Here is an 11,747-nt window from a genome sequence, read left to right on the forward strand (position 1 = left end):
CTTTGTGTAGGCGTCCTTGTAGGCAGTGTTGGTATGAATCTAGTCTAAAAAGGCTAAATGCCCTTCGCCACTTTTGTCAGAAAGAGAATGAAAACAGCGACGAAGTTAATCAGACATACGAGAATCTCTAAAACAGGATAAAAGTATTGGTTTGGTCAGAAGGTGAGTGAAAAACGGAGACAAGCCCACCTACTCGGAAATACCTGGCATGGAATATGTCGTCAAAATTCTATGAAGACAATGTGAAAGACTTCTCATCAAAGATGGAGCTCTCTAAAGAAGATGAGAAGATTTGGACACTAAGCTACAGGCGGTGATACCATACACAGAGAGAAGAGATATTTTTATTTGCTGCCACGACGAAAAATTTGGTGGTCAGTTGTGTTTTCGAAAAACATTAAGCAACGTTCGAGGGAGCTGTGATTTGCCTGGTCTATAGAGTGATGTAAGACGTTATGTAACTAGTTGCGAGACTTGTGCAAGGTTGAAAACGATCTCCAAAGTGTAAAAGAGCCACGATGTAAGTAAATTCTTCAGCTTTTACCACTGAGAGCTTAGGTGTAGACCTCTTCCTGAAACCGATGATAAAAACAAGTATATTATTGTCATTTGAGATTATTTTTAGAAACGGACATAGCCACAGAAGCATTTTCAGTACATACTATTGCTTCTCCGACAGTAAGTAGAGTCATGATTGAAGAGTTTATTGTTCAGTTCGGCATACCGTTTGAAATTCAGTCAGACCAAAGGCTACAATTGAAAACCGCCTGTTACCGACGTCTACAAACCGCTTGATATCCACAAGACCAAAATAATTCTTTTTCATCTCCAATTAAATGCAATTGTCCAGAGGTTCAACAAAACTTTAGAAAAAAAATGCTTATGTAAGCGCACACCAGCGATACTGGGATAAGTGCATACCTACGTAATGATGACATACCATTATGTTGAGCATAAAAGGACCTACTTCACGCCAAACATGATGATGATGAGACATACTCCTTTGGACAAATGTATCAAATCCTGACTGGTATGAAGCTTACACTTGAGTGTAGTTGGGCATGAGAGTTGATAGAGAATGGAAGATGCTCTTACTCTAGCCAGGAAAGATATCAAAGGTTTCATGTATCAGCAAAAGTGATATCGTGACAGTCATTTGTTTTAGGAAAGAGTCAAAGTAGGAGATACAGTATATGTGTTCTTTCCTCACTGAAAGATTGGTTTGTCTCTCAAGTTTTCGACTCACCGGCATGAACCGTACTAGGTTTTAGATTAAATGAATTAGGTAACGTACAAGTTAAAATCGGGCGGAAACAGACGTCCCACGCATTGTACATTGTGACCGCATGCGCCTTTGCCGTACTCACCTATTGACTAGAGAATCGAATCTGCCACGTGTCACAGACGATGCACAGTACGTCAGAACTGTAGACTTGTCTGAACCATGTGGCGATACGGTGGCGGACGAAATTAACGACGATGAAACGGATTGTCAATTTAAAGAGGCGTTATTTTCGCGACCTCGCCTATAACGGTGTGTTCCATATTAGATAGATGATTATGTTCTCGTTTGTGTTCTTGCAAGAGTGTTGTAAATAGGGTTGCTCTATCAAGTGTTGAATCATTGTGAATCAGTGCATCGTGTTGTGGTAAGATTTTCAGATTGATAATGATATGTCAATTTATTCCCATTATTAAAAAAGTTGTTTCGCTATGTTTTTGGGTTTTGTAAATACGAGACGGATTTATCAGAGGCGTGGGTAGTGTATCAAGTTTTCTCTGCACTTTAAACCAGCCATTGTGGGTTATCCCCGTATTGAGAATGGGATGGTTCGCATGCGAATAGACTCATCGGGTAGCGGGATAGGTCACGTGGTACCAGTGTATATAAAGACTGATTCGTGATTCTTACTTGTGTCGTCCTCAGGAAAATAGACAAGAGAAGCTGTAAATCAAGAAGATAATCGTGAGGTAACTGTTTTATAAGTATGCTTTAGGTGAAGTACCCGAAGAAATCGTTCTACGACTCTAGTGGTATTAAAGACAATAAAGGGAATCGTTTCTTTTTTCTTCTTGACATAGACAATCGCAACGGGATGAGAAGATTTAAGAGGCATTGGTACCAATCTCTGAGTAAAGAAAATCAGAGTACGTACAACAAGGGGGAAGGTTCTCTACCAAAGTTGTAAATATTCCAACTTGTTGTTCCTTTCCGAGACTATTTGGCGCCAATGTAATGGGTGAAGTTTATTTCATTCAGACGTGTGACCAACGAGCCGCGTTGACTCGGCAGGTTCAGATCCGCAATCCACTGAATGTCACACATGCGTCTAATCGCTGAGCTACGGCACTTTTAAAAGTTCATGTATTGAAGGAATACACACAGATATATGGTAAGGAGGCGATCTTTGAAAGTTTGCTATTGCTAATCTTCCTGCACTAATGGTCATATGGACATTTTTCACCAAAATAACTTACGATGTCTAGTTTGTTTTGACCAAAAGTGATGCCGAAATGACATAAAATATGCCCCCTCCCTTCCAGCTTGCGTCGAAACGGGGTTGTCAGCGAAAGAGTTCTTATGATGTCTATTTGGTCCTACATAAATATGGTGCATGTCGGACATCCAATTTAGGTTCTACAGGTATCATCGTAAACATCATGCTCTCTTTACTCTCCTCCTGAAAATATGGTTGAATTCGTATGGGGTTTACAATAAAATACTTTTCATGAGGTCTAGTAAAACCTAACTGAACAGTGAAGTCTTTTTTGGCCGCCAAGGTGTCCGGATTGAAACATTTGCAATTGCTATTGTTCTTAAACCATGGAATTTTCACTTTAAGATTTGTTATGGCTAATGGGTACAAAATGACAATGGTGTCAATCTGACCAAAAGCATGGACGTCCGATTTAGCAACATAGATATTTTTTTATAAAAAAGCACTGACAAATTTATAATCTAGTCTGACTGTGGCTAATGAAAATGGTTCCTACCTGACGAACAGTCGAGCCGGCATGGCGGCTGCCTTGTACAATCTGATCATAACTACCTTAAAGTCGAAACAAGCAGCGATATGGGCTTTACGCTAAAAGATTTCTTATGGTGTACAGTTGTTCCTTAATTAAAATGGTTACGATTCGACCTTTAAAGTTTCCACCATTGTGAGGATCTTTACAAATTTTGTTATATAATAATTCTCCTAAACAGGTAGACATCTTTTCGTATAGAGTTGGTCCCGAAACAAAGTGGCGCTGATTAGACTTCAAATATATGGCTATCTTAAAAAAGTATGTTCTTCTTCTGAACGGATAGTTTCTGCAACATTTCACCTAAAGGTTTTTTTTATTGAACTCAGTTTTTAATAGCTACTTCTTCTGAACAGATTGTCATATAGGGTGTCTCTTCAAGTCTTATTACACTTTCTAGTCCGGTCTACATACCAATGGTGCTGCTCACACCTCTAACATGATGGACAAGGCGACCATCCTGACAATCGTGGTATTGCTATTCTTATTTAACATTAGTTTTCAATGAACGTTTTCTTACTTGATTCTGAATAAACATAATGTCTATATAATTGAATAACCCGTAACAGTAAAGTGTCCCCAAAGGATGGCTACAAAGATATTTATATAAAAAAGGAAAGCATAAAATACAAACTAACATCCGACTTTATTCTTGCAATATATTTATAATGTATAACAGTTGTTTTGTATTAAAATTATTCTGGTCCAGCATCCATATTGGGCTGCCTTGGCGACCACACTTAAAATGGTTATATATCAACTACTTCTTCTTAGAACAATAATATTATAGTAAAATATAGCTGGACCTGAATGAAACTGTGCCTTTCTGAGCTCCAATATGGCATTGATTATTTAAATTATTCATTGGAATTACAAAGTGTTCAGTACTATTGTCTTACCAATATGGCATGAGACTGGCCGTCTAAAAGATGTTACCAATACTCCTCTTTATGAAAGGTGGCATGGACATGTTTTGTTTCTCTAGAATTGTCATTGAACCGTTTAAGTGGTTTTAAATGAAGATAGGGCAGATCTCATCGCCAACATAAAAGGCATAATATTTCTTTTTTACTCCGATATTGCAACAAATAATTCTGGATTCATTTAAACTGACAATCAACTAAATGCATATACAGACAGATCAACGTCTGTATTTTAGATTTTAGACATATATATATATATATATATATATATATATATATATATATATATATATATATATATAGAGAGAGAGAGAGAGAGAGAGAGAGAGAGAGAGAGAGAGAGAGAGAGAGAGAGAGAGAAAAGAAAACATAGAGGTATCACCACATATTAATACTGTTAGTATATTTAATTTGTATTGTATAGTTGGCCTATGTAAATGACTGTGTGTATGAGTTTATTGGATAATTGACCTATGTATTTACTTTTTTATGTTTGTAGACTGTATTTTAAGATAATTATTATTTGTAGGTTGCCATGTTTACTTGGATTGAGTTCAGGACATTGGTTTTCACCTCAGGAATTCCTGGTCTACCTGATGTTAATCTTGGTTTATTATATATAAAAATTAGATAAAGATTTTATCCTGTTTACAAGTCAGAATGTTCTGCAAGTGAACATTTGACCCTCATCCTGGTCATCTTGATGTGTCTTAGGATTTTATATTAAAGTTGTTTATATCAGAATTAATTATTCATATCTTAATATCTGAAGTTAAATTATTCTTTTAGTTTTATTCAGTTTTAATTTAAAAGAATTGATTATTTAAATTATTCATTGGAATTACAAAGTGTTCAGTACTATTGTCTTACCAAATCGCTATTTCGGGATCATTATGAACTCATTTAGAGACATTTTGGATTATACTATTGTGATCCATGAAGACTATTAGCTTGTCAACACTATCACATGCTGTTGTGAATCAACACATTCGAGATTGGAATTCATTCGTAAACACACTGGAATTCATTGAGAATACTCTATACTTTAGGACTTGTGGCATAACTGTTTTGACTGTTGATGATATAGTTCACTATACTGTAAGTTCTTTTATTTTTTCACTTTGTATTTTAGGAAACTAAATTATTTGTTGAATTTGACTAAAATTGTTGGTATTTGATCTTTTCTGTTACTTAGTTTAAGACCATCGAGTCGTAACAATTGAAGAAATGTATTATTTCGAAAATGTCTTTATGTTACTTGAATATGTAGCCATTTATATTCCTTTTGGTTAACGGAGTCGATGAAAAAGCTAGTTCTTTACACTTATTGTGACCTACAAGTGCACGGATACGGAGGTTATAGTTGGGGTGTATATATTAGATGTCCAGATTGATGTGCAGAACACTTGTGAAACATATATGCACTTTTTCTTCATATGTTTACAAGAAAATTTGAATTACAAAAGAGAAAGCTACATTAACACAATACTGTCATAAGGCCAAATCAAAATAACTATGTTTCTTTTAATAAACTCGAGGGTTGTAATTGTTTTAATGATTGTCATCTCTTAGACTTTCAATTAATAACACACTTTAAATTAAGACATGTTTAAGTGGTTTTAAATGATTACAAATCCATTTTTTCAGCAAACAAATTGTAATAATGTCATTAACCTACCATTTCTTCCTTTTCACTCCAACTGAAATTTTTTTATTAGGAAGGACTTTTCTCCTAACTGAACATGGTATACACACAGGTTAATAAAAAGGTTGAGGGACTATTGGTGTTTTTCCTTCACGTCTTTTGTGTTCCCGGTTGGCTAAGTGGTCTAAGGAGTTTAACTTTACCGATCACTAACTTATCTCGTGGGTTCGAGTTTCGAGCTTGACCAATGTCGGTATGTGAGAAAGCGTACCAGTAGCTCCTGTGGGTCGGTGGTTCTCCCCGGGGTTTTCGGGGTTCTTCCTGGACCAGATATACTGGCCTCGTGTGCTGAAAAATGGCGTTCAACCCACAAAACACAACATTTTCATGTTTTTGCTGATTGGAAGGACTTACATCGTGCATGAATTTGTGTTTTGCATCCGTCATTTTGTGTGATTAGTGTGTTTTGCGTCCGTCATCTTGTGTGAGTCGTGTGTGGTGCGTCCGTCATCGTGTGTGAGTCGTGTGTGGTGCGTCTGTCAGCTTATGCTTCTTCATTTTCCTCTTACAATCCACTTTGACCAATTTCAAACAAGCTTGGCAGAATACATTTTGAAATAAACGACTTTTAAACAGACACAAATGATGTCGACCCACTGTCAAATGTGGTTTCCATAACTAAAAATAGAACAACCTTTAAAAGACTTCCGCTGGACAGTATGTAACTAAATTTTATATAAAGAATCATGACAAAGAGGGCTTTAAAAAATTTACAACAAATGCCTATCCTACGTAAGCGATGGCCGCCGTTAATGAGAGTATCAAATTTATAGACGACTTCTGAAGAAAAATCACTCAGCAGAATTTGATCAAATTTAACAAAAGGCAGTCTGACAGACGATTATCAATTTAATACAATAATATCAGTCCACGATCAAAGATGACCACACTTAATAAAATATAGAAACCATTAAACAATTGTTTCTCGAACAGGGCTCTCCACATCGTCTCAAGCGACAAACGACAATCCATTAAGCTCCTTCTTCTCCCGTGGCTTGTTGTGTCGAGATTTTCTAGTTATTCATTATTCATGAACATTCTTTAACCTCCTTACCCAATCATTGCGAGCGTGATTAAATTTTATTGCAATAGTGACCGATAATGACCTTTCACGCAATTTAATTCAGTGAAACAAAGTTTTTCTTCCAAAACCAGCTACTTATCGATCGCTAAAACGGGCACGTTCATTGCGTGAACCTTAATGAGCATCTCACTATTTCCGCGAGTCAGAAATATGCTTCAGATATATATCGGCGTAGTAATTTGCAGAAAAATCATACGTTTTGTTCGCCAAATATTTTTTTGTAAGCGCAATCTATTTGGACCTCATGGACTGTTTCTACGACTGGATTGACTGTGTAATTGAGAATTTGCAAATGAAAAGTCAAAACATAAAATTCCAGATTTATACATTGTAAAGTGCTAGTCAATAACCGAAGTGGTCTGAATGGCAAGTATTTATATAATTATATGCTTTGCGAAAATTCTATGATTTACATCAAGGTTGTAAATGAATTTGTGGAGATTGTTACATTGTCTTGTTGATAATGGGTCTTTTATGCCTAATGATAGAACACGAGGACATTTTATGAAGGCAATCGCGATAACAGAGCTGCGAAGCGGATGGTTGCCCTTGGCTTGCGACTGGCTTCCTAATTAGACCGAATTTGACAGAAAGCATCTGATCTTAGATAGACCTTTCAAATATATATAAATGATGATAGCAGTTACCAATAATATCAAACAATTTAAATGACCTTATAAGCTACGCAAAGTGTTTCACTAAATTTAATACAAAGCTGCCTGGCCTTAAGGACTAATTTTTTTTCTTCAAATACTGACGATCCGCTGTAAATTTTGCCTGTCTTTACCTAATATAGAATCTTAAAACCAGTCCTTCTTAAAGAAACAGCCTCATATTGCTTTACTAAATTTGACACAACGTATCCTGGCGTAACGGACATTAAAGGTTTATATACCAAAGATGTCCAGTCGCCATCAAATCGACCACTCTTAGAGAAAAAAAGGAAGAAAAAAACGATTTTCCGCAAGAAACAATCAAAAGAATTTGACTAAATTTTACAGGAAGTACACTGGCATAAAAAGCCTACTCATTTTTTTTCTTTTAAAAAATTATGGATTTGTTACTAACATAAAAGAAAACTTAAACTTGGTTTCTTCACTCGGCAGAATTTGACATGAAAGCTTTCCATTTCATACAAATGAAAAGCGGTTGGTGTCTGACTTCTAGAACCTTCTTGAGTGTCACATGAACTGTTTTTGATAGCAGTCTAGACACTCGACATATCTTTGTCTCCAGAGTTTTTACATCATATTAGAGGATTTTTTTCTCGCTCTGATGTAACAATACAATTCTAGTGCGGGTCACTGAGACAGAAACCACGTGAAAACCTAGTTCTTCTTCAAGCATGGTAACGACTTTACATAACATGATATGTCAGGCTTGTGTCATAGGCAGTCTCATTAGCAAAACATTGCTTATACACAAGCTTAGTTCAAATGTGATATTATCTTTAAAATAATAGACATACACACTAAAGCACTGTATAATTGCACAATTTGGCATCATTACTACTAATTTATTGATACCTTTGTCTCCAATTTTTTATTTTAAGATAGTTATTGTTACTTATATGATGGCAAATTAAAATAGTATTGCAAACAAATAACCAAACTTCCTCATTCTATCAATCACAATTCGTATGCATTGATGACTTTTACCCTGTCTAGCATGGAACTCCTCTGTGCATCAAAGTTTGCATTAAAGCGTGTATGTGCGTGTGTCTATTTCGTGCGTGACTATCCCCATTTATTTTCTTGTCCGTCTAAGACGCAACCTTTCAACACACAAATTATCAGCTGCACTGAAAGCGAAAGAGAGATTTTAAATAAGTACAAATCAATAATATCTTCAAAGTATGTCTCCAAAATGAGCATTTTATACAAAATTGCCAATAAAAAATAGTATTTATTCTACAGTTCTTTATATTTCTCATAATTTTCATTTTAATTTTAGTAGCGGACTACTCCAAACCAGAAATCAAAATGGCAAGTGTTGTTCTTTTTGTTTCTTTCTTTCCACTTCCATCTATATTAATGTAACTATCATGCGCATTTAAGAAATGTAATCAACATCGGGGTCTACACTGTTTCGGTAAAAATTATACGCAGAGCAAATAGCAGGGACCCCGTCCTTCGGAGGCATTATCCAAAAGTAGATTTAATCTTTTTAATCTTTTTCTATACTCTTCGTACATAGATCCAGATTGTATACATGTTCTTTGGTGGGGAACGGACAAAATCCAACAGGGATGTGTGTGTGTGTGTGTGTGTGTGTGTGTGTGTGTGTGTGATGTGGATTTTTAACGTAGCTTTAACAATTTTTCAATCATATCGCTACGATATTTGCAGAATGGCAGTTTATAGTGATGTCTAGCACTGGGGCATCATGCCGCAAACATGTGGCATCATGTCCCACCCAGTCACATTATCCTGACCACAAGCCGACCAGCCCTTACACTAACCTCTTATTGCTGAGCGCCTAGAGAGGCAGCTATTAGTACCATTGTTATAAGTCTTTGGCATGACTCGGCCGGGTTTCTAACCCTCGACTACCCGCATCCGAGGCGGACACTCTAACCACTAGGCCACCGGAGCGGACATAAGCCCCCTGACAGGGATAGGACAAAAGCCATTCAGGTGGAGGACAAAATTACCCCATCCCATTTACACTTCTTGAAATAAATAACTGTATTTTGGTTTTCATTGTTTTGATTATTTACTATGAGTCACATCATTTTTAACACATAATCACTGTGAGTATTCGATTAAAATAAATAATATTTATAATTTTTTTAACGTAATATAATTGTTAAAATAGAATCTTTTATTACATACTTGATACTTCTATTAATATAATTCTACCCTAAGGCATGTTTAAAAAGCTGTTGACAATTGCCGTTATCCAATCTGAAGTGAGTTTTCCACTCGTTTGTGTAGGAATACTAATTTCATTGCGACACGATCATATCATACACTGTGCAATTGCAAGTGTTACGTTGCAGGATTTTGTGGTCCTAATTAGGCAATAAAATGATCAGACCAATGTGTTTAGATATGTTATGCATGTTGGATAATTCGGTGTATATTTTTTAGGATTTTGTGGTCTTAATTAAGTAATAAAGTGATCAGACCAATGTGTTTAGATATATTATGCATGTTGGATTATTCTGTGTAGATTTGTAGCTGAGTGTGAGATTCACAGACGAGTTATATAAATTTGATTATTTTGTTTGATATTTATGAAAATATTCCTGTATTCTATGTACAAATATATATAAATACATTTATTAAACTGTTTTGTAGTCATTACACAAGATAAACAATAAATTACACTACAAATTTACTAAAGGGTACAAGGGAGACCATTGTTTAACATGGCAAATATGGTTACAATAAATAAATAAATAAAATCTCGGTCAAATACAAAAACAGTTCTATAAAAATGAAACTACTGTAAATATCAAAGATCAGGGAGCTTTCGTCGTACTCCATTGTAGTTTTTGTCCTATGGGGCTTCTGTCCTGTCCATGTCGGCGGGGGGGGGGGTCTGTCCTGGGGCTTCTGTCCTATCCATATCCGGTGGGGGGGGGTCTGTCCTGGGGCTTTTGTCTAAGGGAGCTTCTGTCTTACCCTCAAAGCTAAATGGGTTAAAGTTCTTCAATATTTTAACGTCATGGTTCATCAGCTAAATATATTAGTTCCAGGTGTTCGCATTGTTCTTTCATTAATGAAAATACTTATTTCAATAGCGATAATACCAAATAGACATTTAAGATGCATATACTGCAAACTTGTAACATGTAATATCATTTATTTGCTCACTTGTTGAAAGAAAACATACTTTAAGGACGGCTTCCATTATTTATTTACAAAGATCCATTCTTTTAATGTCATGTCCATACATACAGTAATGACGACTTCCCTAATTTACAAACTTTAAAAAGAATTTCATTTAAGGTAATTGATATTGTTAACGAGGAAATGGAACATATTTTAAAGGAAACATGTTGGATTTAATGCCTATATACTATCTATGCACCTTTTATTCAATTCTTAGAATATATATGAACTTAACTGATACTTTTTTATTTGGTCACTTTTATCGTTATTGATGTGGGCCAGAAAACACATTCTCAGTAATTGGATTGGTTCAGCTCACCGACTCAAAACTGTATTGTCTACAGTGTTTTGTATTATTTCTACTTCTCAACAGCAATCTATACTGCGCAGTTGTTTCATTATTTTAATCATATTTCAGCTCCATGATATGGAGCTGAAATTTTATAACTTTTTATAGCTGGTAGAAAAGTGACAATAATAACATTGTTATGTATATTTAATTTGCATTGTGTGTGTAATTTTGTGTTCATGATTATTGATTCTAAGGGGCTACCTGGCTATTGTCATTTATTTTCTAAGCATCACATTACATAACTATTGCCTGACTATTGTTGTATATTATGTGATAAGGTAGGTATTAATTGTAAACATGTTTACTTCAGTTTGAGTTCTAGATGCAAATTTGAGTATGGGCTTAGAAGGTTCCAGAAACAAATTTTGATTACATTTTGGAGTAATTTTCCATTCAGATAACAAAGTGCATTTATAAAATGGTAAATACATCAAGTGGAGAGGTACATAATGTTGTTTACACCTGAAGTTTCTCATTCCTATTTTAACGTTCAAAATGAAATCAGTCTTATTTTTGTATTTAGTTTTAATTTGAGAGGATTTATTCATTTAAATTATTCACTGGAATTTCAAGGTGCTCATTGATTTATAGCGAATTCATTCGAACTATTGTTAATTCACTCAGGGACATTTTGGAAGATATCATTGTGATACATCAAGACTGTTGGCACATTAAAAACAAATTTTGATCGAGTTGACAACTTTTGTCTCTGTGTACTGTCAATACATATTATCAAATGTCTGGACTGTGGCGTTTAATGATTCATGGTGCATTGCTGTCTGTACTATATATACATGTCGGATCCAACTTTATAGTC

This window comes from Sinohyriopsis cumingii, unplaced genomic scaffold (genome assembly GCF_028554795.1).
Source record: "Sinohyriopsis cumingii isolate HCF-2022 unplaced genomic scaffold, ASM2855479v2 utg000198l, whole genome shotgun sequence".
NCBI lineage: Eukaryota > Metazoa > Mollusca > Bivalvia > Unionida > Unionidae > Sinohyriopsis > Sinohyriopsis cumingii.